The 26,778-nt window shown below is 35.6% G+C and overlaps 2 protein-coding genes across 4 annotated transcripts in view; one reads left to right on the forward strand and one right to left on the reverse strand.

Moving 5' to 3' along the window:
* The window catches only part of LOC117204811 (tudor domain-containing protein 1), a 308,397-nt gene that overhangs the window by 31,611 nt on the left and 250,008 nt on the right, over positions 1–26,778 (reverse strand). The window contains exon 1 of one of the 3 annotated variants that reach the window (XM_033442571.1): positions 3,834–3,856. The exons of the other annotated variants lie outside the window; for them this stretch is intronic. The gene's annotated coding sequence lies outside the window, so the exon portion shown is untranslated. Of the gene's footprint in view, positions 1–3,833; positions 3,857–26,778 lie in introns of those variants that run through there. 3 annotated transcript variants of the gene reach the window in all.
* LOC117204814 overlaps positions 1–26,778 on the forward strand; it is a 113,948-nt gene that overhangs the window by 19,076 nt on the left and 68,094 nt on the right. The window lies entirely within an intron of this gene.

The following is a 26,778-nucleotide window of genomic DNA, read 5'->3' on the forward strand; positions in this document are numbered from 1 at the left end:
CGTGGAAACTTGCCGACGTACCCGTTGAATCGAGATATTCATCCCAACGTAACGAAGTTTCTAAGACGGCAAACGACCTGTGTGTGCCCATCCCCGCCATCACTCGTGGAATACGTCCGCGAGATCGACTTTAAATTACGTTCATTACAGGTCCCTGGTGGCGTTGTTTCATACGGAGGCCCGTGAGCCAACGGCGCGACGACTAGCAAGTGGAAAATGTTGAAAAAAAGTCTGACGATTCTATTTATCGAGTGGAATTGAGATTAAGTTACTACTGGAAATGTTTGATCATGTTGGATTTAGTTAAATCGTGCCATAGAAGATATTTGATTATTGGTTGATATAATCGTGCGATGTCGAGGCTTTTGTGTTTGTAGACGAAATGTTTCGTGACAGAATGTCCTTTGTGGGCTATTTTACGTTTGTGTTTGCAATTTTATATTTTTATGAACACTTTTGTGAAATGAATATTTTTGTACTATTATTTAATAACTTTGGCATCTTAAATAGTCCTTCAGTTAACATGTAATAAATTGATATATGTTTCGTAAATTATCTTCAAAGTAAAATATCATTGCTATGTTATAGAGAAGACATATGTTAGTGGGTAAGTTGGTTAAGAAACGTGTCTAACCACAGGCGATCCGTTTCTCCTTATCCACTTCTATTTATTTCTGGTTTTCTAATACGTAGATTAATTAATATCATACTTTAAAAGTTTGCTTTGATGTAATGTAAATAATCAAGTAAATCAAGAAGTATAAATAAGTATCAATAAATAAGTAACAAAAATATTAAGCTAAAATTTTATTGATTATAAGTTATGTTTCCTGTTTACATTAATTAATTTTCCATTTAATAAACAAGTCTGATGGTAAATATAATATTTTCCTATAAAGCGTGTTTCAAACACTATGTGACGAAAATTGATTGCAAAATCTTCCGAGAGCAGCGTAGAAATACGTTCACGCCATAATATATCAGCCCTTTCCATCTAGTGACATCATTTCAAACACGTCCCTTTCATCAAATTCCCATTTCTCTCGCGTTTTATTAACGATCTGTGCGTTCCCTTCTTCGTGTTTTCAAAATTATGCGACAATTACAAAATTAAAACGTCAAGGCTCGAAGAACTAACAATTCTTTGCGAAAGATATTGATCAATTGAGAAATAAATATGAAAAAAATCATAGAATTCAATAAAAATTTCACGCGAATCTTAGATTAGGTTTAGTTTTGATAGAAAATTAAAAGTACAGAAAATTGTCCGCGACTCTTTCCTTTATCGATATGTTACCTTTTCAAATATCCTTTTTCGACATATTGTAGTTCGAGAAAAATCGGAGATACTAATCATTTCCTCCGTACTTTCAAATTTCTCATAAACATATAAAAATCACCGGCCCAAATATTAAACTTAGCGACACCCTGTAGAAAGAGGTTGCGGCTAGGCGTTTTCTCTCATTGAAAGTTTATCTCGGAGCCGGTGGTTTAACAGGCGAAAGGCAGATTGCGAATTACTAGGCTGCGAACTAAATGAACCTACGAGGACTGTACGTCTCGATTCTAGTCCTCGCGGCAGTTTCAACTAACTCAGTTTCTTTAACGTGATTGCTTCTTAATTTATCCTTTATCACTGTTAAACACGTTCGAGAGAGATTCTGACACTACGTCACGTGGAAAGGGAAGATCGATCGATGATACATTGTCGAGTAACTGTCGAATAATGAACGATGGTTTATGAATGAAAGTACATAACGACGTTTCCATGGGCTTTGGAGAGAATTCGTGGTCATACAGGCTGTTTCGTAATACGTGTAACATATAGTAGTTTGTACTTTAGTAATGGATATAAAGACAATGGGAATATAAAGACAATGAAGAACGTTCTTATAAACGTGTCTCGTTTGACCTTGTTCCCGAGTTGAGATCCATTTTTACATTGGAGTAATTTCTGGTGATGAATTGAGATAGTATAAGTGAGTTGCTAAATTCTTTGCATGTAATGGTAATCAAATAGGTAGAATTTCCGGAAACATTTGGAAGAACGTAACATTAGGCAGGTACTTGAAAAGATTTTTCGAAATATAAAGATAATTATTCGAAATTGTTGGGAAATCTAGAAATTTTATAATACGAAGATTTCAAGTATTCGAGTATAAGGTGATCCCACCTAATTTATTTCTATGTTCTTTATTCAGCACTGGATATGATTTAGCGAAGGCTAAAACATAGTAAGAAGAACTTGTTACCAAAGATAGGGAAATAAAAGGTATATGAGAAAATGGAAAGAGAAAGACAAGCTCTTAGCAAAAAGAATCTCTAAAAATGCATCCATGATAAATTACTAACTGGTCGTTTTGACTATTCTGATAACTTTAACATTAAATTCAATGAGAAATTAATCATTTCGAATGCGATCGACCTTTACAGGGTTGACTTCTAATAGTACAAACACTTTCACCCTTAATTTTTTCTCAAATGGAATACCTATACAATTTTTTATTATTTAAAGATAGATTTGTTCTTCCAGATGTGTATTTCTTCTCAAAAAGATTGTTTTAGTCCACCGAGAATAGAATGTCATTTGACATAGAATAAACAAGAAGAAATAGTTTCGTTTTCTTACGTTTTCTCCAACAGGAAACACGCGCGCGAAAAGGCAACGTTACATTCTTTTTGCAAGCGACTCACGAGTCAACTAATGACTCGCTCTCAGTAGTCATTGTTCATTGTTCGACGATGTACGTGCACGTTGCGATAATCTACGCAACTTCCCTTTCAGGTTTTACACGTTTTACCTTGTCTCTGCTGCCGCCAAAACAATTCTTCTTTATACGGCATACGAATAAAAGAATCTCGAAATTAAACAAGAAAGTTTTTCATAATAATTCACGACGAAAATATGTAGAATTTTCGAACTATCTTTTGTATGAAAATTATAAAATCATTATATATCTCTGGTCAAAAGTTTGCAATCACGACGTATTCCCTAAGAGAGAAAAATTCAAAGAAAAATTTACCTCAGAATTCTACTATTTTAAAAAGTTTGTTAATAAAAAGTTTCATCGAAGCGAAGGATATTATTAAACGATTAACAACAAAGTAACAATAAAGTTAATAGCGAAGATCCAAAGAGTGGCGAATATTAGTAGGCGAGTTGGTTGTGCAACGTGTCCGACCAAAGACGATCTGTTTCTCCTTATCTACTTAAGTATGCATTTGCGTCTGGTTTCCTGATCTGTTACTCAAAATCATACTTTCATATGTTTACCATTGCAACTTCTAATACACTGATCGTTCTTAATTTGATTTACGATGGAAATTTTGTTAAGACGTTAGAAGATTTATGTTTGAAATTTACGAACTGTGGATATTATCGCTTTAAAATTAGAAAATTTATTTTCGAGCGTTTGTTTCAGAGATGAATGAATATCTAGAAATATAAAAAATATTAAAACTCTAAATTATCACGACGAAACTTGTTCATCTCCCAACTATTTCGAAGCTTTCGTAAAAGTTCAAATTTTTAATAAACTAAATATCTCGAAAGAAAAGATCTTGCTTTCTGTATGTGCTTCTTGAAAGCAAGATCACGAGTCAATGATATTTAATCATTCAAAGTGCTAATGGAAATGCATCTTTAGGATTATATCTCGCAACGAACTATGAACTTTGTATGTAACTTGGTCTATAAGCAACTACGGCTAAATGTATGTGTGTGTGTGTGTGTGTGTGCAAGTAATTAAAGATAAGCTCTCAAAGCGTTACGCATCAGCGACAGTTTATGAGAGATCATTTGGAAGAATAAATTAGGAATGCGACAAACTTACGTGATTACGTAGGAGTTAATGAAGTTATATATTTCGCGAGGTAAACGCGGAACGAAGCAGCTACTGATAGCAGCTATTTATATTCACCGGTAATTTATGAGTTTTTAGTGACTCGTTAAATGATGTCTTACCTGAAACAGAAGAAAGAGACGAAATTATTATTAAAATGGAAACATTATCTACGAACATGATTTATTTCGTTATTTTAATAATTAAACATTTATCTGGCGATGAAGATATACTTTTACAAATAGAATAAAGATATTTTAAAACAACGAAAAATTACATATTTGTTAACAGATAAACATATCTTAATAGCAACACAATTGTTATTTTAACTTTCCCTGTTCCAAAATTCAAAAGTCTTCTACAGGCTTTACGTTTCTCTTTTTATTTTTTCCGTCAATGGTATTAAATCCACCTTACGACAAACTTAAAATTGATTTTTTAAAAATCGCGATCCAACATTTATGGTATGACGTAAAATGGTATAACTAAATTTATAACCACGTCAGAGTATACAAAAAGAATACCCTGAAACGTAGAAGTCCCGAACGGAAACGCCAGCAAGAAACGTACGAAACGCATATCTCGAGACGAGTGAAGGTGTTTGCGCGATTTTGCCTTGTCATGGGGATAAAGCGCGAAGAAACGTCGAATTTAAAAGGCTCTGATGGTGCGCGTGACTGGCCGGACGGCGTCGGAGTTAACGTTATTTCGAGAAATGTATGGCTCGCCGTTGCTTGTGCTTGTTTTTATCGTCTCAAGGCATAGTCCTTTATAACAGTGCCTTGCATGGACCCAGCAGACCTTGCACGAGACCAAAGTCACGTGCAGGCGATACGAACAGCCGCGTATAGTCCGGGAACAGCCAAAACTAATGATCGAGAAACAGACGTCTGATAATTTGACGCAGGTTCCATAACTTGGTTTTCGAATATTCTTGGCTAACATCGACATCCTCTGATCCGTTCATCTTTTATTTGATCTTTCGAAAAGCAGAAGTCTTATCGAGTATCTCTTTGTTTTGTAGCGACGATACGAAATGTGAAGTTTCTATTTCCTTCATTCTACTATGATATATTTAAACGTAATAGACGATTGAACAATGATGTTCTTTAATGATAGCTATAATTAGCGAATGAGGATGACCCTTTGCGTCGTAAATCTGATACAATCTTTTTCTACTATTTTCAAGAATAGTCGATATCATAAATTTTAAATAGATATATGCAAAATTTCCTTTCCTGGTATTTGTCTTAAGTATACTCTGAAATACTTTGATTATTAACACTAGAACAACCAATTTTTATTCGTCAAAGAATAGACAGAAATTGTTACAGTCGATAGAAAGTGTAATTATTCGGAAGTTTCTACCTTTAAAAAATAATGAATATTTTTCTGACGCAATAAATTCTTCCGGTAGCGTATATGGACGAACAACAATACTTTTGCCACATGGGAAATACACCTATTTCTTCATCTTCATCCTATTCCATTCTTTACGAATGGGTTTTCTCCATTACCTATTTACGGTTTGGCCATTTCATTTTTTCATCTTTACCCGAAAATGTCGAAAATGTTCTCTCTCTCTCTCTCTCTTGCTCACTCACTCGTAAAATTGCGCAGGCGATATGAAATCGGTATATAGAAGACGTTAATGCTGTTTGATAACTTTTGTCGGCGTGCGGGCCCTGTATTATCGTAAACTACATTTAGCGACGTTTGAAAATTATTTTCATACGGATTTCGTAGTAAATTGCAGTAAATGAAATGTGCGCGTTGTGAAAGGTGCTTTCAGAGAATCTCGCCGAACTATTTAACCCGTTTTGCACGAAATTGGTAGTTAATGACGTTTGGCAGCGTTGCGATAAATTCGCCCTGTTAGATACTCGCAAACGAACAGGATTATCCTCTCTGAAAAAGAATGTTTCACAGCATTTTTCTCTGTCTTTCTGTCTGTCTGTTAATCGAAATGCTCGGAATTTTACACAGTTGCGGCATTTATTAGATTAGAAGACCAACGGATTTCTACTCCACAGTGAAAAACACTTTCAATTACAATTTAATTGCGTGTATGTATCTCCTTCTATGCTTACATCGTCCTTGAAAAAAAAAGAGGTATCAATATCCTCCTTTTTCGCAGATTTATATTTTCACTATGTATTTTGACTATGCAATTTGCATAGATCTATTTCGAATCTTGTAGAATTTAATTTATCACGTATTTCAATTAAACGATCTTCCTTGAACGTAGTCGATAAAAAGTAGATGAAATTAAAAGTTAGAGGAATTTTTCGGTATAATAAATATAGGTTTACAACCAATTGTATTGAAAAAACGAACAAGCTCAACGCGTTAAAGAAAATAAATATCGCGTAACATTTGTAAAAGCGGCCACTTTGAAGATTTCATCGCAATTAACGCGAGCGATATTAATTATATAAACGAAGGGTGGAGAATAAAGTCGGGTTTGAAGGTTTTAACAGAAATTAAAGACTGTGTTTTCAATTGGATGCTCCTTCATCTTCCGTTTTTTCCTCCTTTTTTTCTCGCTTTCGCGCCAACTTCGAAATAAATCGAGAATCTCGCTCGGGGGATGAAAGCGATGATCGCAGGGACGCGTTAATCAAAGGAAAGCGATTATCGATTAACATAAAGCGCTTTAATTAGTCGGCTCTAATTGATCTATTAAATAACACCTGTCGGAGCGGCTCGTCTGGAAGAAGTTCGTGCAGCTACCAGCTGTAAATTAACGTGTTCTCGCCGCGTAATAATAATAATTGCGCTCAATTTACCTTTCAGCCTTCTTAATTATTCTCAGGAACGCTCCTTCGTGTGAGCGCGAAGGATACTTAAAAAGCGCGTTAATAACTCGCCCCCGATTTTTTCTTCGTGGCCTTCTTCTTCTTCTTCTTTTCCACTGTTGTTACTTTCTCTACAATTAAATAAACTGAACGACGACCAGATAAAGACCGGTCAGAAGCGCGGAAAATAAATTGTAATTTTTGTGCTTTCGTTAACAGAATATAATTAGATACACGATAATTAGTATATTAAATGATATACTTTAATATTGGTTCAGGTAATTAATGGTTTTATTTGTTGTATAACATGAGAGGTATTTATGAAAGATCTGAAACTGCAGCATGTGAATTCTAGTTTTCTCGAAATATTTGATAATAAAATAATATCTAATAATAAGTAAAATACTTGTTAATTTCAGTTATTAATTTTAATTGTTTATTTGTTGTACATTTGATTATGACTTGTTATATTTCTTCAAATGTTTATGCATTTGCAATAATTCCGATACCTTCGACACACACTGATTCCAATAATTTGAACATCGAGAACATCAAACAAATTGAAATTCAGTTATTTACGAAAGTCTTACTCTGTATATTATATGAAAACCACCACCATATCTAATTAGTTATTTATTTCATTTAGTTATCTATTTGTTATATTATCGTATTTCTTCGACTATTTACTCATTCACAGAGATTTAACTAAAATATTAAATAATTTCCTTATTTATAAATCGCTTATATCCTCAAATATCTATAACACTCTAGTCTCATCTATTTCGATAGTTCTATTAAATTCGTTTGAAATCCATTCGAAAGATTCACCTGTCTTTCACTAACATATAATTTCATGATTATGGAAACTCTGTTCGCTCAGCGAATGATTTCATCAACAGGTTCGTCAAAATGAGAATCTGCATGAAAAATCGTACTCTGCTCATCGTTAACAGCAGCGCACGCGATCTACCAATTAATAAAAATTAAACAAAAATTAAACCAATCAAACAGAGAATTTTTGGATACACACACTTTTACCGTACAAGGTACATCTGATTGCAAGGATCGATGATAAAACAAAGCGTAGCGAGTTTGGCGGATAGCAGGTACATGTTACGAAATTGGGTAATGCTCGTTCGGTCGGATAGACCTTTAGTTAGTAAGGGAATTGTAATTTCTCGTCTGGAATTTCCAAGTCTTCGGCTACGGAGTCGCAGAGCTAGAGTTTAGCGTGAGCATTGTATATAGGTGCGTGGCGTCCCGAGAGTTCGCGATACGAACGGGTATTATCGTACGACACTCGAACTCGATAATTGGCTGGTAACAACGCAATGTATTAGTTTCTGTCTTTAGGTGGTTATACATACAAATTCTGATAACGAACGTTAATTCAATTTCCAGTTATAGTTTGCTCGTCGAGCCGGCCAACAGTATAGATACAACGAGGGGGGATGAAAAGTTACGACCGAGGGGTTGTAGCAATGGATCGATGATCGAATGGTTTCCTTTTCTTTCGTAGCAACCATAATGTCGTAGGTACTCTTAGCGCGAGAGTGACACGAATGGGAAAGAATTTTTTTTACAAATAACAATTCCTTTAAAATGCAAAACAACATGCTTTTGAATATAAGAAGATACCATTTCGTCGATCAGGATGGAACGTAATTTCTGTCGGTTTCAGAGATTATTGATCCCGAAGAACTTTAATCGCTTTAAGATCGAATTTGTTAGGACCAGAAAAAGATAATTGTTTGTAACTTTCCAATACGTTTTAAAATATTAAATCACTGACTGACGATGTTAATAAATGTCTTGAAATTCTCGAGGAAAATAAGGTACGGTGCATACGCATGGCCAGTGTATCTTTGTATTTTTTACTCTAATTACAGTTTAAGTCGTTAAAGAAATAATTTCGAAAGCATCAGCCATTACAAAACGTCAGAACAAATTACAAAGAGGCAGCGAATAAATGTTCCTTTTTTCATCTTGGAGAATTAAAAAAGTAAAACATGATGGCATCTTGACAACCTGTTTAATCGAGGGACACGAGTATTGCATCACGAGGATTGCCAAAATAAGACGAAATTAATCGACTTATCTCACGACTGGCACAATTTATACAATTAATTTATACCATTTGTTATTCCGTACGAGCACAATCAACGTTTAACCCTCTTTTCCACTTCACTCCTCTTCCCTCTTTTTAGATGAAACGGATCGTTGCGAAATCTTAACTGGTCGAATATTTAAGTGAACGGGTCGCGTGATTAAGTGGAACGATTCTCGGCGACGATTTCTTTTGAAAAGCAGACGTTATCTACCGACGAGTAATTAGCGAGTGATTGCTAAGTCATCGCATTGGAGATAATTGAATAGAGAGGTTTATTAACAAGTTCATAAAACTCGACAATGGATCGGGTTTGTAAGATCGTTTAAGGGATCAAGATTCTTGAAACTTGTCGGAAATGGACTTAAGTATTCGATGGTGGAATTCTGAAACGTGTACTTAAGTACACACATGTCCACGGGCATCGACTAAAATGGCTATCGAGGCTTTTGGTAAGTAAAATAGCTGACGTAATTCTTATTATGTATTCGTTATGCAAATAATTTGTATAAATATTATAATTCTTCCATACGATTCTAACTTTGGTAATTTATTATCTTCTGTCTAATTTCGTCAAGTGTGTTTGTAAATTCAAGATTATTATTATGACATATTGATCGCGAATTGCGGATATTTCGAAACAGCGATACAAAATTTTGAATATTTCAATATATCGACATCGTTATAATTTCCATCCGTTGACGCAGCTAATGATAAGTGACGCGTAAGATAACAAACAATAACAAGAACATAATAAACGAAAAAAGAAAATCAACCTTTATACAATTACACCTGTATGAAATATATTTGTATTGTCGAAAAATGTACGGAGTTCCTGCAATTTTTATTATCTACGATCTTACCTTCTTTTTCTTTGCTCTAATAGAGTATATCGATAAAACTAGTAAAAGATATCGACAAGCCAGAAACTGGAACCATCAAGCGAGAAACAAGTTACATTTCGAAGAGGCACACAGCGTGTCTCTCGTGAAAATCTGATAGATTTCCAGTCACGCGCCACTCGCTACCGTCGAGTGTATCAATCTCCCCATAGATCGGACCCGGCCCGACCAGAACACAGTGGGACGAAATAAATGTAATGGAGCTGCTGGTGTACGCTGGCCTCGTCTGGTATACGCGATTATTCCGTGTAATCGTATTATTCGAGATAACACGGCTTTCCGCAACCTCGACACAATGGGTGTAGTTGGATTTGAGTGCACGAGCACGCGTAGCACCGAGATACTTGCCGTCACTCGCCTTCTCAGGGGAATGTAAACACGTGCGAACTGTTGAGAATCGAGAACCGTGCCGAAAATACCTTGCAGGGGTTCTGATAAACGTGTACGAGAGGAATCGATGGATTTGGCGATTTCCAGATTTCTAAGACGCACGCACAGTTGCTGACGAAAGTATTTGAACACTTGGAACAGCCATTTGCGAATATACTATGTGTATTATACGAAATATTATTTTTGAACAACAGCTTTTTAAAAGCTTGACATTGTCTCTAGATGTAGATGAGTCTGAGGCTGGTTACTAGCTATTGGAGCATTCGAGTATTCCAGATTGTCGAGAGAAATGATGTGAAAAATCCACAAGGCAGAAATAACTTTCGTTTGCTGGACAGATTTTTTGATACGATCGGCTCCAAGCGAGTTGGAAGCTGTCGGAACTTGAAAAAGACTGAACGAAATGAGATTAACGAACGCGTAACATTTTAGTTTATACGATGCTGTGAATAATTATAGACTCATGTTTTGTGTTATTTCTCTAACATTTCCAAGATACCTTGTCAAGTGAAATTGTTTTCGTAAAAGGGAAAATCGAACGTTATAGGATGTTACAAATTTTAGGCAATGTTGCATGGTGAATTATTGCCTCTCATGGCTGAAGTAGAACACAAGAAGACAATTTTTCAACAAGGCAATGCTTTTATTCGTACATTCGCTAGCACAGAAAAGTGGTTTCAAGATTTCGGAATAGAATTATTATCATAGCCAGCATCGAGTTCCGATCTGAACGCGATCGAGAACTTGCGGAGAATTCTAACAAGAAAAGTTTACGATCGGGAGAACCCACCTGTAGAAAATATCGTTAAACTTAAAAAAGAATAAAATTCGCCTGGGCGAATGTTCGTAGCGAAATTTTAAATAAGTTGGTGGATAGTGTACCCAACGAATTAACAGAGATAATTAAGAATAAAGGAAAATCCACTAAATGTTGAATGAAAAGGTAACGAAATTAACATGGAATATATATTTTTCATCACAAAGAAGAAAATTTTTGTTTGTTGTACCTTCAGTTTCGTATTACGTTATAATATGAAATTATACAAACGATTACGAGTTACATAAGAACGTAACATAGAAACGTTGTAGATTTTGGCTAATCTTCTTATATACAGGGTGGTTGGTAACTGGTGGTACAAGCGAAAAGGGGGTGATTCTACGCGAAAAAAGAAGTCGAAAATATAGAATAAAAATTTTTTTTTTTAATTTTTCCATCGAGACAACGATCTACAGTGAGATCCGTTATAACGAGACGTGATGAAGTGTACGCGTACCGAGCGGAAATTCAAAGTCGATTTTCTCGAAAACAAAGCCTCAAACGAAAAATTTTTATTCTATATTTTCCACTTCTTTTTTCGCGTAGAATCACCCCCTTCCCGCTTGTATCACGAGTTACCAACCACCCTGTATATAGCGTAGATTATACTAATTTATAACAAATACATAAAGGTAATTAGCAGTTTCTTAAAGGATTAATATTGCAATCCTAAATTTCTAATATTCAATCTATATTAAGTAGGTTAATATGCCAGTAATTGTCCAAGAAGCAATAATATATCGTAGGCAATAAATTTTATTCCATTTTCGTTCGAAAAGAAATGTCAGCTAGTCAAAAATAGTTCTCATTCTGAAATTGATGTTGATGAATTTACATTAATGAAAGTGTATAAATGGATGTTAATAATAAAAGCTTAAAATTTGCCAGTATTATTAGTTTCCTTTAGGAAACCAAACGACTATTTAAATGGTCTCTTCGAGAAAAGTGAAAGGTTCTTTTCTTCGATTCATTAGTAAGTATGTACTTTGAAATAGTACCATATTTCTGTACTTTCTACATTCCCAATGCATTTTACAACCTTCTGAAAGTGTACATTAAGCCAAATGGGCTTTGGTTTTATTAGAATTTCACCTGCTTTTCGTAGTTTTCTTTTTATTATCTTTAAGCATAAGCTGTCTGAACCGATCATTCTTAATATACTGCCAAGTAAATCAGATTTTATATTACCTTTCGATTTTGTAATATTCGTGTGTATTATAATTTCTGATCAGTATTTTATATTATATTCGTAGCTTTCTCAAATATTACTTACTTCCATGGAGAGTTTCTAAAAATTAATAGTAATATATCAACCAAAAAGATATAAATTTGTATGAACATCAAACGCTTAATAATCGTATATCGAATAAAAATATCTTTCAACCGATCAAATTATTCTCCGCATTGCCTAACAGAATCCAAAATAAAGAAAATGAACAAACTTCCATCCCTATACCGTCACAACCCCAAACATTTGAATATCACATCGTTTCCTCATCTCCGTGATACTCTCTTTCTCGATAGTCGAGTGGCTCTGCTCGATTTACGAGGGACAGGTAAAACGGACACAGAGGCGGAAAGAAGCAGCTGAAGAGAGCTTGCGAGGCGGTGCAAGTTTTAATTTAAAGTTCTCCTCGGGACGTTTATTTGAGTTCTGTCGTAAAAGTTGATTTATTGCGGCCAGTCGTCAGTAATATTAATTTCGCGGAGTTGGCGCCTGCTCATTACACGTGCTTCACTTTTATAGGATTAATAAGAGAGCATCATTAACTAGCTGCAAGAGCTTAATTGGATCGGCCTAGCGAAACAGAATATCGGGAGAACGAGATATCTGTAAAATGCCGGGTAAAAAGAGACGGACAATTTATAAGCGATGACATCTACTCCGGCTAATCGAACGTTAGTTATTTTAAAAGAATTTTTTTTTTAGTAGATTTATTAAAATAAATTATATCTTTTAATGTTCAATCGTTAACGTCATAACTTGAACACTTTGGAAAATTTCTTATTCAGGAGAATTACCGAAAGAAATTGCTACATTTTTATATGGTTGCTATCTATTGATTGTTATTATTAAGAATTTTTCCTAGCAGAATTACCGGAAGAAATCTAAAGAAAAATTAATAAATCTCGAAGAAATGTCAGATTTTATAAACAATGAACTACTTTCCAAATTGGCTAAGAATCACGGAACTAACTATTCTTTTAAATTTATAGCAGGAGCTCCTTAATAAAGAAAGCTATAAAAATTACGAATTTTTCATAATTAACAAAAACATCAAAGTTTTGTAGAAAAGTTAGCTCGCTTCTGAGAGTAATAACTCTCCAAGCATCTCCTGGAAACAGCAATAAACTTTTTGACAGTAAAAGTCTGTTGCAAGTGAAATCTCGAAAAAAAAAATTCGATAGCAATCTAAAATTGCGTTTCAACGTTTAACGTTGAACAGCGCTTGCTTAATCGAAATCGTATGTAGTATTTTAATATCCTTCATATTAATTCGAACTCTGTAATCGTCTCTGCTAGACATATTCCGGATGAAAAAAATGATAAAGCAACGGGGTTGAACCAAAGCGCGGAGGGAAAATCTTGTTTTCCAACGAAACGACGATCGTTCCTCTTTTTCATTTCGTTTCCTTTCGCCCTGGCGAAACGCAGAAACGTCGTTCCGCCCATATAAAACCAGAATATTTCCCAGCTAACGTGGTTCGTTCACGGTTTCCGCTCGACACGCCTCAAACTTCGGCTTCGTAGTCGCTGAAACGCGTTGAAAATTCGCTTGTGTACAGTGTACACGCGTTTCCAACCAATTGGACTTCCAGATGCACAGCAGCTAGGTCCGTTGATACGTAACACGGGAGCGGATATCGCGAATTGCCAGCGATATGAAATTTTCATAGCGGAACACTGATTCCTCGGTAAAAGTTAAAAACTTCGCAAATATTATAAGAGAAGAGGATCGAAAGTTTTGAGAACTTTTGGCGATGATGGACCTGTTAATCGGAGAAGACGAGAAGTTAACTCCGACGTTGAAACCGTTGCTTTCTTAGACATGATGGTATCTTTATTCAGAGATTCTTTATTTTCTAACGTTTAATAAATTTGTTTAATTAGATTAATATTGGCTTCATCTTTGATCAAAATTATGCATATCGTATTTGCAAAGACTGAAACTGATTCGTGTTTATTAACTGGTGATTCTGTGGTTGTAGAAGTTTCTGATTAAGGGATGATCTCGTTCCTTGTTTTACCGTATCACCATTCAAAACGAAAAGAAGCTTTTGTATTAGACGCAGCGCAAGAATTCGTGCATTTTTTGATATCTAATAAAATCTAATAAAACTTCCTCTCGATGATTCTTCAATCACGCACATACACTCATTTTGCAACACTCAATTGTATCTTTAAAGTCAAGTTGGTAAAGGTGAGTCAAATGATTTCGCGCGTTTCCTTCGAATTGAATCCGTCGAATACATCGTTCACACACTGTATTGTACTAATTATATACGAGGCGACAATCTTTCAACCTTAATTAATCTTCATAATTAATACTATAATCGCTCTCTACGATTATTCTTTTGCATGTCTATATAAATAAACTCGAATGAAGGAAACAATTTGAACAAGCAGAATCGTAACTAAAATCATGGAAATAAATCCGCATGTTTTCAGCATCCAGCAACTACCTGTAAGACGGTCGTATTCCAACGCAAGAAATTGAAACGATCATCGGTAGCGCGAAACTTTCGGTCGACCAGGCAGCTGGAAAACATTGTAGCTCGCGATTCGGCGTAGAATAATTCGATGTCCCCATCGCGTTTATCATTGTCCTTTTTACGGTCCGATCCTATATCGACGAGGCAGGCGAAATGATATTTCGCATTCACTAGTCGAAATGGGACGGTTTTATTCATTCGAAAACGCGAATTTTCCGCGCGGAGGGGGAGACGGAGGGACGCGGGGACACATTCAGCACAGCAACACACTAACGAATACCTTTAATAATGTATCGAGAAACGATTGTGTTTAAAATTCTGCTCTTCTCGCGTTCATCTGTTTTTCGACGCGTTCGCCATATCGAAAGCCATTGTAACGTTCGATGAAAAGGATTTTATAAATCGTACGCTGGATTATACGGCTGTTTCTTGTATTTTCCAAAATGGCGAAGATCGACGTTTCCAATTGTACGATTACGATTATCCTTATTAATCGTTTTTCGTCTTTCTTTAACCCTTGCTTTGTCATTGTTTTGTATGGAAATTGGCAGTGATTTTAATTTCTGTCGTTGTTCGTATCGAGCTGTTTTCTGTATTTGTAAATTGTAGGATTTTGCGATAGAAAGAGATCCTTGTCGATCTTCGTCTTTTCCTGGTGCGAGTAAGAAGACAGTTTAACGTCTTTGCGCCTCGTTCGATAGATTTGTACCTTTTTGTTGCGAGATATTAATTATATCACGGGATTGTCAAGCGCGTTATGTTTAATTATTTTACGGCGGAGGTTCACGAAGGCTCGTGTCATTACGAATATAATCGAAAGAATTTTTTCTAGGAAGGTTTTATTAAGGAAACAAAGAATATTCTCGATACACTTTAGAAGTTTCTAAGGAAAAATAATTAATGTTAAGTTACGAAGAAAGTGTTCTCGAAGAGTTTAGAAGCTTTGTATTTTCTTAAGTGTCGAACGTGATTATAAAGAATTGATAATGATAGCGCGTCGTTCCGAGAATCGTACGATAAAAATATGATGTTCTGACATTTTCCAGAATAAAGGTACACGTGCATTTCAATACTTCTGTTTGCAGGTGCGTCGCGATGCCTGTTCAGAATAAAACGAGCAGATACAAAGTCGCATTCATTTCATCGTTTCTCGTTTATTTCCTTTTCTGCGCCTTCTTTTCCTTTATACGCCGCCTCTGGCCTTTTTCCTTTCTGACTCCCATCCCTTCTATTCTTTTTGTCCGCGTTTTGCTGTTCGTAGCTAGCGCAGAAAATCGTTAAATCGTACAGAAAACGTCATTCACAATCGTAAATCAAATAATCATCTTGCATTTTATTTACAGCCCGACGAGCACAGCATCTTCCTAATTTTTCCTAATCGTCTTTTTCCTTCCAAGCTTCCCCATGAATATTAACGAATTAATAAACTGAATCGCGATTTTAATCATTTAATGTAATCCTCTTACCAAATTTTAATGGTGCCAGAATTTTTGTTTCTATATTTTAGTTTTATACATATACACTTTGCAAAGATGAAGGAATATTTTATCATTTAGATGGTACGTTTAATCATTTAAATTTCGAGTTATACAATTAAAATTTTGCGTAAATTCCATATGGAAAATATCCTTAATTTAAACAACAATTTTACACAATAATCATTTTTTCGCTTAATGTGGATCAAATGAATGAAACGAAGAATTGACGCGGTAAGACTAGGTAGAAACTAATTATTATACAACTTAAATTTCCACGGTAATTTACCCAATTTTTCCCCATTGAATACAAATCAATCCTGCAGGGACCCTCGAATTTTTATATCTCTCTCTTGCTCTTGTTCTGACATATAAAAACAATTTGCAATATGTGAAAATCACGTTTCACGTAAAATTAAAACGAGGAATCGTACGTACCACCGTCAAAACTTTCCTTTCTTTATATTTTATCCAAACACGAGGTACTCCTCAACGTTAAAATAATACGATTATACCGGAAATCACCAAAAGAACAGGATAAAATCAATAGGACAAAGAACCGACGAAATAAGGCTCGAAAGACCATCTACAGTCACAGATTCCGAATAATGGCGAATAACTTTTCAATCTCGAACGCTACGATTCACGTTCATCCCGCAAATCCTATCCACGAGAGCTGCCTTAACAGCGAACTCGTTCGTTTGTGATTCTATAACGTCCGGTTAACGTCGTATACAGTTCTGTCACACGTCTCTGGAGCAGTCGTAACGCGCTCTAAAAGGTCTCAGGCTACGAGAAAATGGTGAACGTTACCGTGTACATTGAATAGAAAGTGTCCGTTTCGAGAATGAATTTAGATCTCCGGATACAGGAGAGCGTGCGCGCACGAGACGCGGCACACTGCCGTTCATTTTTCCTCAAACGCCTCCCTTATTTGACGATATCGTCTTTTCTCTCTCTCTTTTCCAAAGCGGATCTGGATGTACGCAACGGTAATGACGAGTTTGCGTAAACCAGAATCGATGAGCGTTTCTCGATGGATATCGAACTGACGTTCTGATATCGTTTCGGTCTTTCAGCGAAAAACGCTTTATTTGCTTTGAAAAACGAATCCCTCGATTCGGACCTGTTCTCGGCTCTTCCATTTCACTTGCTTCGAGCGGATTGCTATTTGTACTCCTTTGTATGTTAACTCATTCGATAACCGTGCTTCTTCCATCGGTGTATCTAGATATCTTGGCAAAGAATGTTTTTCGTTCGGATTTGTCGGTTCCTTTGGTGTGATTGGTTGCAGGTGTAGACGGGTAATTAAAGAGAAGCTTCGGTAGATTCTTATCGTTTGTCGACAAAAGTCAGCGAGGTTTCTTCTGGTATCGATAATTCGGATACACAGCCGGATAAAAAGGTCTCCGCACAGTCCCTTTGAAACGGAATAACTTTTTTAAAATTCGGCCAATCGACTCGAGCTTTTGCGAGAAGCTAAATAGACTGGTTTATTAGACGATGAGATTTCCAGAAAATTGAAATTTGTAGCAGTGGCGATGAAAATGGTACGGGTCGCTTTGCACAGCTTTTCTTCTATCTTGTAACGAAAATTTAAGCAGCATTAGGATCACGTTAAATTTTGTATGAGATTTTACAAAATTTTAAAACTTTATGTCGCTTTCGTATTTCTTGATGCAATTTTTATAAACAAAAGTTAGTAATTAGAACGCTTTCCTTCACGATAATTATAGGTTTTATGTTTTAAGGAATATAAAAAGAAGATATACACTACTACATACGCGTAATGTATAGTATTTTTCGCGATATAACGGTGATCGAAGGGTCGAAAATAGTTTCAGGAAAGAAATATCTGGTTCCCATATTGGCGTAGCCTGGTTGCGTCTCCGCGAACGAAAAGCTATAAAGCGAAGCTTCCTATCGACAAGTGTGGACGAGTCGAGAGACGTGTAGCTTGCGCAAGCACGACGTTGCATCTGACTCTCTCTTGCCCTCTGTCGTCGACGATCAGGGCGTCGTACGTGTACCGAAGGTTTTATGGTATTAACTGAAATTGCAAGAGTCTCCGTAAACTATAGAGCTTTCGGCAGGTACAGCCGCGATTCTACCTAAAGGGTGGCACGAAAGAAAACCATTCTAACCGCGATCGACTGATTTGATTATCCTGTCTTTCTCGCTTTGATAATTTTTATCAGATTTTGTTCACATCGTTCAATTCTCTATGATTTTTCGTGTATGGAGATGCTTTCTTCCATTATGGAGACACTGATAAAAAAAAAAAGACAAAAATAAAATTAGATAAAGAAAGGAAACTAAAGAAATTAATTGGCCAAATGGAGATAAAAATTTTGTAAAAATTGATTTGGATGGATGCAAATTTATATAATCCTTTTCTATAGCGACTGACTAAAACTACTCTGGGAAGGAATTTTTTGTGCAATTTTTGGGTTGATGAGCACCGTTATAAATTCTAGAAAGATCGATGAATATGTCAAATAGAGATCGCGAAGAGGGTGAATTTTTCACGTCAATGTTTGAATCGGAAAGAAGACGAATAATAACAATTGTAAAGGCTGTAATGGCGAAAAGTAATATAAATAAATAATGCTATGTAATTTTTCAACAGCATTCTGCTTAATAATCGAAGAAGATACTGGGAGAAATAACGAAACGTAGAAGTGATAGAGTAGAACGGAAAATGTTAAAATGGTTTTGTCGTTTGATTAAAGACGATTTCAGAGTAATACATTTGGAAAAATAAGTATGATTTATTGGAGAAATAAAATTGGCGGGTGGTAAAACTCAAGGATGAGTGAAAATATACGTAAGTGAATTTATTGGAGGATAATGAATCTTGTCCGAGAAAGGAGGAACGCATCGAGAAGGTCCGCATCGATTTTTAACAGCTTATCTGTTCGACTCAATGTTCCAGGAATGAAATTATGATATAAGAGATTAATTTCATCGAATTATGAATTTATGTTCAATACGTTTTCCACACGATAAACTATATCGTCATACACGAGTTTTTTTTACTGTGTTGATGATTTAAAGTCCTTTTTTATGACATAAGTTATTCAAATGCAACACAATTAAGAGAAAAATTCAATAAATTCCACGAGACAAATTGTATCATATATTACCGAGTAAAATATTGGCTACTGCAAAAGTAACATTTTATGAATTTTGTCAAATAATTTGATTTATATGTGCTTTTAGATTTTATTTCAACTGTGCTATCTCTCCTGCGAGCGTTATATAATTTGATACATCTTCACAAACATGATTAGTCCTAGATAGAGTTCATTTTCGACAATAAAATTCTCAAAACTCGGGTTATTTGCCATATCATCAGTACAGTCAAAAAGAGGAATATTTCTTACAAGTATTTGTACAAATTGCGCACATCGATAATCAATATTAATTTTTGTCATACATCCTATCAATAATCAGTGTTTTAACATGGCAAAATTAACATTATCAAATCATACTAAACCGACTCACGTCGCCAGATGCAAATTAATATTTTTAAGAATGTAACTAAGAACAGTGGAACCTCGGTAGAAAATTATTTTACCTACCAAATACTATACAAAACACCACAACACTTTGAATACGTCATATCTGCTTTCATACAATGTGCATTCTGTGCAATTTCGCACTTTCAAATCTCCTATTAAATACATAAAAATCCACGGTCCATACATGTTCCCTTCACTCGTTCATATCCTTCCAATGGAACAAAAGCCTCCGAAAACCCGCAGCACCCAAAATCCGACGCGAACTGCCATCTAAAACTCCGAAACGAGCACTTGCGAACGATGTCCGAGCAAAATCGCTGGCCAGTTTCTCGTATCACCCTGTACATTTAGTTGTACGTAGCCATGGAGCGATTGAATGCGAATGGGCCAGCCAGGGACGTGAGTATCCCTGATGTCGGCTAGCAGCCCGGGCTTTTTCCAGTGACGAGAGGGATCAGGGGGACGCGCGACAGTAAAATCGAAATTGTCAGAGCTGCCGCTTTAGTTTTAGAGCCCTGAGTTACTGCCGTCAGCTCGTCCCTGCCCCTCAACCTTTCCAACTTCCCATTTCCAGTGTCTCCTTGGTCCAAGCGTTCTCTTCTAGCTTCAAGCTTTTTCCATCAGCGTCTCGTCTTCCCTTTTCTCTCTCTTCCGCGTTTTTTTTTATCCTTTCAAAAGTTCGCCCTTCTTCTCCCTTGAGTAATAAGTAACGTCGGTTCATTGACTTATGGAATTCAATCAGGGAATTTCGAGGAAGAAGAGAAGACCGGAACAAATCGGCAGATCGAGGAGGGAGATTCGTTTAATTTTTACTACCTTCAGTGCACTACGTCCGTAGTATTTTTTCTTACGACTTTTGTATTTTAATGAAGGATTCCATTTGGAGAATAAAAATTTAGATGTTGGACGGGGGAATTCTGATGTCGAGGATCAACCTTGCGCGAATCTGACGATTTGCAGTTCTTCTTTTTTAGGTGATTTAGGATACTGTAAGATACTGTATATATGTAATATGTATGTACATATTTTTTAACATATAATAATTTTTAATCATGTCACGGAACTAACTTTGTAGTGGCTTGTTTTTGATACGTTATTTTCGTCAAAATTTTAAGAAATGATTCATTGAAAAACGTTTGAATATGAGCAAAAATTTTGTACTATTTTATTCTAATAAGAATAGACTTCTTATCGAGTGTACGAGAACTTTATAACTTAGGTTGCATATGAAAGGTGAAGATTCGTTTGGAATTATTAGAGATTGTCGAAACAAAGGTAATTTCCTTGAGGAGATGAGATTAAACATTGGAAGTTGGAAATCGAAACCAAGGAAAACTGAAAGGGTTTATGTAATAGATCGTCTGGACAGGATTGCTGGCTTACAGGTTGTTATTAGGGCTGTTCATGCTGACAGTTGGTGTATCGTTGAACTTTCTAATGTAATGTTGAATCTACTTCGAGATTTCAGCTCGTTAACTACTCGTTAACAATCCATTTGTTATATGATAACATATACATATAACAATGTCATGTTGAATGTTAAAAATCTTTGAGTAAAAATAATCGTGATGATACTTGTAAGTAAAATGTTGCACTTCTCGATATAGGATACATATATCAGCAAGCAAGTTGGCTGCTCAACGTGTCTGACCACAGACGATCCATTTTCCCTTATCTACTTCAACTTCTGATTTCCTGACCTATTAATCAGAATCACACTTCCTTACATTTCACTGCGATTTTTAATACATTTATCATTCGGTATCTGATTTACCGACTACGGATGCTCATGTATTTATGGAAAACTTAAAGATGCAAAAAATATAGAGAACATCACACGATATGCAAAAATATGCAAAACATTCGAAGTAGAGCGCTTGATTATTAATATTCATTACTTATTCGTAACTCGCAACAAATTTCTATTTTAGTCCTATTCGTTCAGTTAAGTTTATAAAAATATGAGCTTGCACAGAATGCGGATTTTTACACATTTTACGATAAATTCCAATACGCCAATATCTACAGAATACAAATAACACACAATACATATAACATATAAAAATAACAAAGTATTCGTTATAATATTGAATAGGCGAAACAAATTACTATGTAAGTTCCATTTTAGTATTGTTGTACTGTATGGAGATTACGTACGATTATGAGACTGATAGCTGGAAGCCATTCAAAACCGAAAACCAAGACTCAAATAAATAAATAGATAAATAAATAAAATAAGTTCCATTTATCTACTTCTCTGCACAAAGATATAAAGCTGTATAAAAATCCGCAGTTTATTCATCGCAAAACACTTAACAAACATTTTACACCGTTTGTCCACGTTTTACCAGGTCCGTTTCAGATCTAATCAAACAAGTAAGATCACCGAGCTGTTAAATAAAACCGAGTTGCGGACAAAGAGAGACTGCGGGGGTGAGCGGAATAGCGTGAAAAACGCGGATTTATTGAGCTCCATCGAGTCGAAGCTCGCGAGTATGGGTCAATGGCTCGAGTTCGTGTTTGTCTCCGGACAGTTGGCTTCTATTATACGCTCGGCATTATCCTGTTGGCCGGCGCTTGCATAATGGCCAACGACGCGACAGCTCTCCAGCTGAAAGAAACGTGAAAACGCTCGCACGACATTGACCCCGTTGCCGAATAGTTGCTCGATCTGTGAATCGTCACGCTACACACACCAAGCAACACCAGATACACCGAGCGTGGACCGTTCTCTGCGTGCAACAGGATTATTCGGTGAGCTGACTGAACAATGGACTCGTAAAAGGAGCGGATCCGGGTCAACGCGTTTCAAGTTGAGTGTTAAGGCTTCGTGTGCTGACTGGGATTTAGTGTTTAACCCTTTAAACACGGCTACCGCCGATAGAAAACGAAAATTTCGTGGAACTCGACCGTCGTCGATGAGCGACGATTGTCTATCGATAGCTGCATTGTAGTTGTTGATCTATGACAATGTATTTGTACTTGAGGAGTTAATGAAAAACTTAGAGAATATTCCGATGTTATTTTGGAGTCTGGTGCGATTTGCTGTTGACAGTTTGTTTTATTTATGATAACTTAAAGAATATTTTGAATACTTTGGAGTTCGGTGAATTTGTTCTTGATGGATAGCTGGTTGATTAATTTGGAATTTTCATCGGGAATAGTTTGATCTGGACTAAAAGGACTCGAGGTTGCTGACAGGTAGGTGACTGATAGAAACTTGGGATTTTCTTTAAGAGCAGTTCGGTTTGAATTAAGAGCGAGTATTGTAATATAATTGCAAGTTATTTTCTGAGGAAGGAATTTCGAATCAATCGCTTAATAGAATTTAACCAATTGATCGGTTGTGGCGTTATGTCTGAGACTATTAGAAACGAGCTAGAACCGGTTTCGTCGAAGATGATATAATATATTCATTCTGTTATTAATAGTATCAGTGCCACGTACCATCATATATCTTAGTCACTAAAGATTTGCACAACATTAGTAGATAATTTTTAAATGGAATTTCATAAAACTTACGCGATACACAATACAACGAAACAATATCTAAGATGACGTTGTACAAATGAATATACGGACTTTAGATAAATAAATTATAATAATTTTCAAAGAAACTTCTGAATAAAAAATTATATAAAGAAGAAGAATCTTGAATTCGAATTAATCACTGAATGTCCAGGTATAGCACAAATATCGCAAATCCTGGTGGTGTACTCGAATCGTGTTTCGAGAGGAACGTATATGTGTGCATGAATGGTCTGCACGTGTATGTGTGCATATATATGTATACATGTCGCGTTGTCAGTCGCACATGCGAAAGTGAAAGTTCGAGGCTGATGTACGATATAGATTCCATCGTTCCCATAACATCGAGGCGAGCGTTGAACCAGCGTGTAATGCGGACTCGAATGTTTTCTGCGCGGATATAACAACCACTCTACGAGGTATCTGGTTAATTGATCGTCCTCATGTATTCAGTTCAGTTACGTTTGATCGTTCGCGTGGTCCCGTTACAGTCGACACACAGTCCATGTTTACGTGGAAAATCGACAAAGCTGCATTTACAAAGCATTTGTAATTTTGTTAAAAATTAATCGACACTTGTTTCTTCTTCGTTAAAAATTTTACGATATCCATCGGATAGATGAGGCAAATTAAAAATCGTAAGATTATGAGAAACATTTTTACAACAGATCACATAAAACACACGTATAAAACTTAGTAACATAAAATTATATGAAAAATACTCTGCAAGAAATTCAGCAAGTAGAATTTTCTACGAACATTACATTCGTTAGCATACAATGAATGAACAATGGAAATTTAATCGACGAAGAAATGTGCGAAGAAGTTGATATTTAATTTACTACTACTTCCATTCAATACTTTTCTGATTCAGTAATTTTCAGACAAGTTTACCACACGTGCAAAACCGGTTTTATAATTTTGTTTTATTCATCCGTGTTATGAACAAACTGGTGTGGCAATTCTCGCCCTTAAACGAGCAGCTCCTCGTTGAAATACAATTTTACATTTGGACACTGCGGAACAATGGGGATTTCTATCTCTTCGTTGGACGAAGACCTTTAGGCTAATTAATCCACTGCACAGCTTGCGATGCAGAACGAGAAACATTTCGTAATAATGAAGGAAAACAATTTTAGTTGATTCAATAAGTATTAATTTATATATAAAATAGTATACAATTAAGAATAAAAATAGAATTTAATCCTAATTTAAAAAATATAATTTAATCTTACTCTCCTACTTAGCAAATAAAAAGAACTTTTTTCATACTTTGTCCAAACTACGCGAAGATATCTTCGAATTTTAGGAAAATGTAATTATAATAATTGTAATAAGATAAAAAGTGATGGAAAAATCTAGGACAATACATATATATAGAACAGTTATTTTTGAAACGCAGTTTGTATTATTTCAGCCACACAGAATTCTAAAGAATCGACGAATAAAAGACACTGTATGCTCTTATGTTATTCAACCCTTTATTGGAATTCTTTAATTTGAAGCAATTGGAGCCAAGCAATTGAAAGAGAGAAGCTACAGAGAATTCAACGACACGTGTTAATTGGATGAGCCGTAAAACCTTTTAAGAACCGAGTTCTACTTACGATGAAACATTCGGATAATCGAGTTTTCACAGTGGGCGCGGGACGAAGAGCAGGAGAAAGTTAATTCACGTGGATTAAACGGCGCACAAATGAAGCATACGGTTGCAACGAGTCACGTAAGAACCTTACAAGGGACATCACACTTTTTTCCTCGCTAGAAACTACTTTCTCAGAGGTTCCGAGCTTCCATTCCACTCGCTCGGCCATGTAAAATATGTTTTCCTGTTTCATATCCTGATAAGAAATTCATGTCCAATTTTAGAATCCAGTTTTCCAGCAACTTCGTTCTTCTTCAATTGTCGTCGTGTATATTGCAAGAACAAGTATAACTTTTTCCCCAATTTTCATCTTCCTTCTTGTCAATGTCCATTTGCTTTCTTTATTTCCTAATATGTTAACGTAATTAAAATTGAGAGAGAATTTGTACACATTTGATATCTTCTTTTAACATCAATCCTCTCAGTTGCAATATTTTCCAGAGAGCTCCAATTAATTTCAGGGACGAATTCTACGTTCACTAACGAAAATTTATATATAAAATAATTAGAAATCTGGAATCTTAAATATTAGTACGTAAAGATCGGAGTTATTACTACGTATTTCGTCCGTTTTTCTCTTGAGATGCTGTGATAAAGATGGAACAGAAATGGAGACAAATACACTGGCCTGGGAATAAGATAGAGCAAAAGGGTGATTCTCCAGGTGGATGAGACAACGATGGCGAGAGACAGGAAAAAGAGACTGGTTGTCGTCGTGAAAGAGTGAACGTAATCCTTTAGAGAAAACACTTAGCTCACTGTGATTTTATATCACTGTGAAATATTTTGGTGTCATTTCTTTGTTTCCCTTTGCACGAATATATCCACAATTTTTATTCGAATCTTAAAACTGTATAACCTATGATCGTAATTAAAATGAAATTTATTGAAAGGACGATCAATTAAAATTACAGGTAAAAAATATACACCCGTTTTGTAACATTTAACGTGGAATGAAAAAAGAAAAGTATATATAATAGCAGTATTTCTTAGGAAATTTAAAAATTCGTAATATTTACATTTGTACTTTTTTTTGAAAAAAAAAGAAACATATGGGCTTATTAAAGAAAAAAAGGGTATTTTCTTCGTAATTTTACAAAACCTATTCCTCTGTTTTCGAAACATTTGTTTTGTGTGAAGATATTAATATGACGTTTTAATTAGAATATTCTGTTTCCTGAATCTTCGAGATATTGTTTAAAAAATATCATTTACATCGATGTATTATATTAAATTCCAAAGTACAAGTTAAACGAGTTGTTTGATTATGGCAACTTGCCTGAGTAAAGATGCGTATAAAAGTACAGTGTCAGGTAAAATTGAAAGTGTCTTATGCAGTTAATAAGAAATGCATTCCATGGATTTTTATGACTGTACTTCATATTCAGTGAATGCACTTCTATTATCGTCAATTAACTTGCATACCATGTCACTGTTCAAGTCGTGACAACTGAATCACTATCGAAAGTGAAAGGGTGAAACTTTTAGAAAAGCATCAATACTGTAGTTCACTGTCATGGTAATAAATCACGCTTAGGAATTTGTAGTATTCTGCTTACGTACTGAATCAATACTAAACCAACTATGTGATCTGCTATCCAAATGACTATATAAATCTATAAATTTAAAAGATGGTCGAGTACTCATCAATTGGAGATGTGGAAATCTAGCATAAACAGGGACTATCGCCTCTCGCTCGCCAATGGAGTTGCAGCACGGAATGCCGTGGTGACTGAAAGTCGCCTCTCGAGTGCAAAGGGTTTATATTATAAATTTGTAGTTAATTGAAAACTGATGGACCTTTGCTCGAAGCATCTCTTTGCCCGACCATCGACAGAGCCTAAAAAATCATGGGGATCGAAAAAACTCTATTGGCCCTAGAAAGATCACCCCGTATATAAAGATCTACTATAATCTAGCTATACTAAAATCTGCTACAACGATGTTTCGCAAACCAAAAGAGTCTATCGTCAAAGAAGAAGCGACAAGAAGAGCCATGAAACGCGAAAGAACCGTCAGCGGGAGAAAGCCGAAGA

Source organism: Bombus bifarius, unplaced genomic scaffold (genome assembly GCF_011952205.1).
Source record: "Bombus bifarius isolate JDL3187 unplaced genomic scaffold, Bbif_JDL3187 scf7180000007984, whole genome shotgun sequence".
In the NCBI taxonomy this organism is placed as follows: domain Eukaryota; kingdom Metazoa; phylum Arthropoda; class Insecta; order Hymenoptera; family Apidae; genus Bombus; species Bombus bifarius.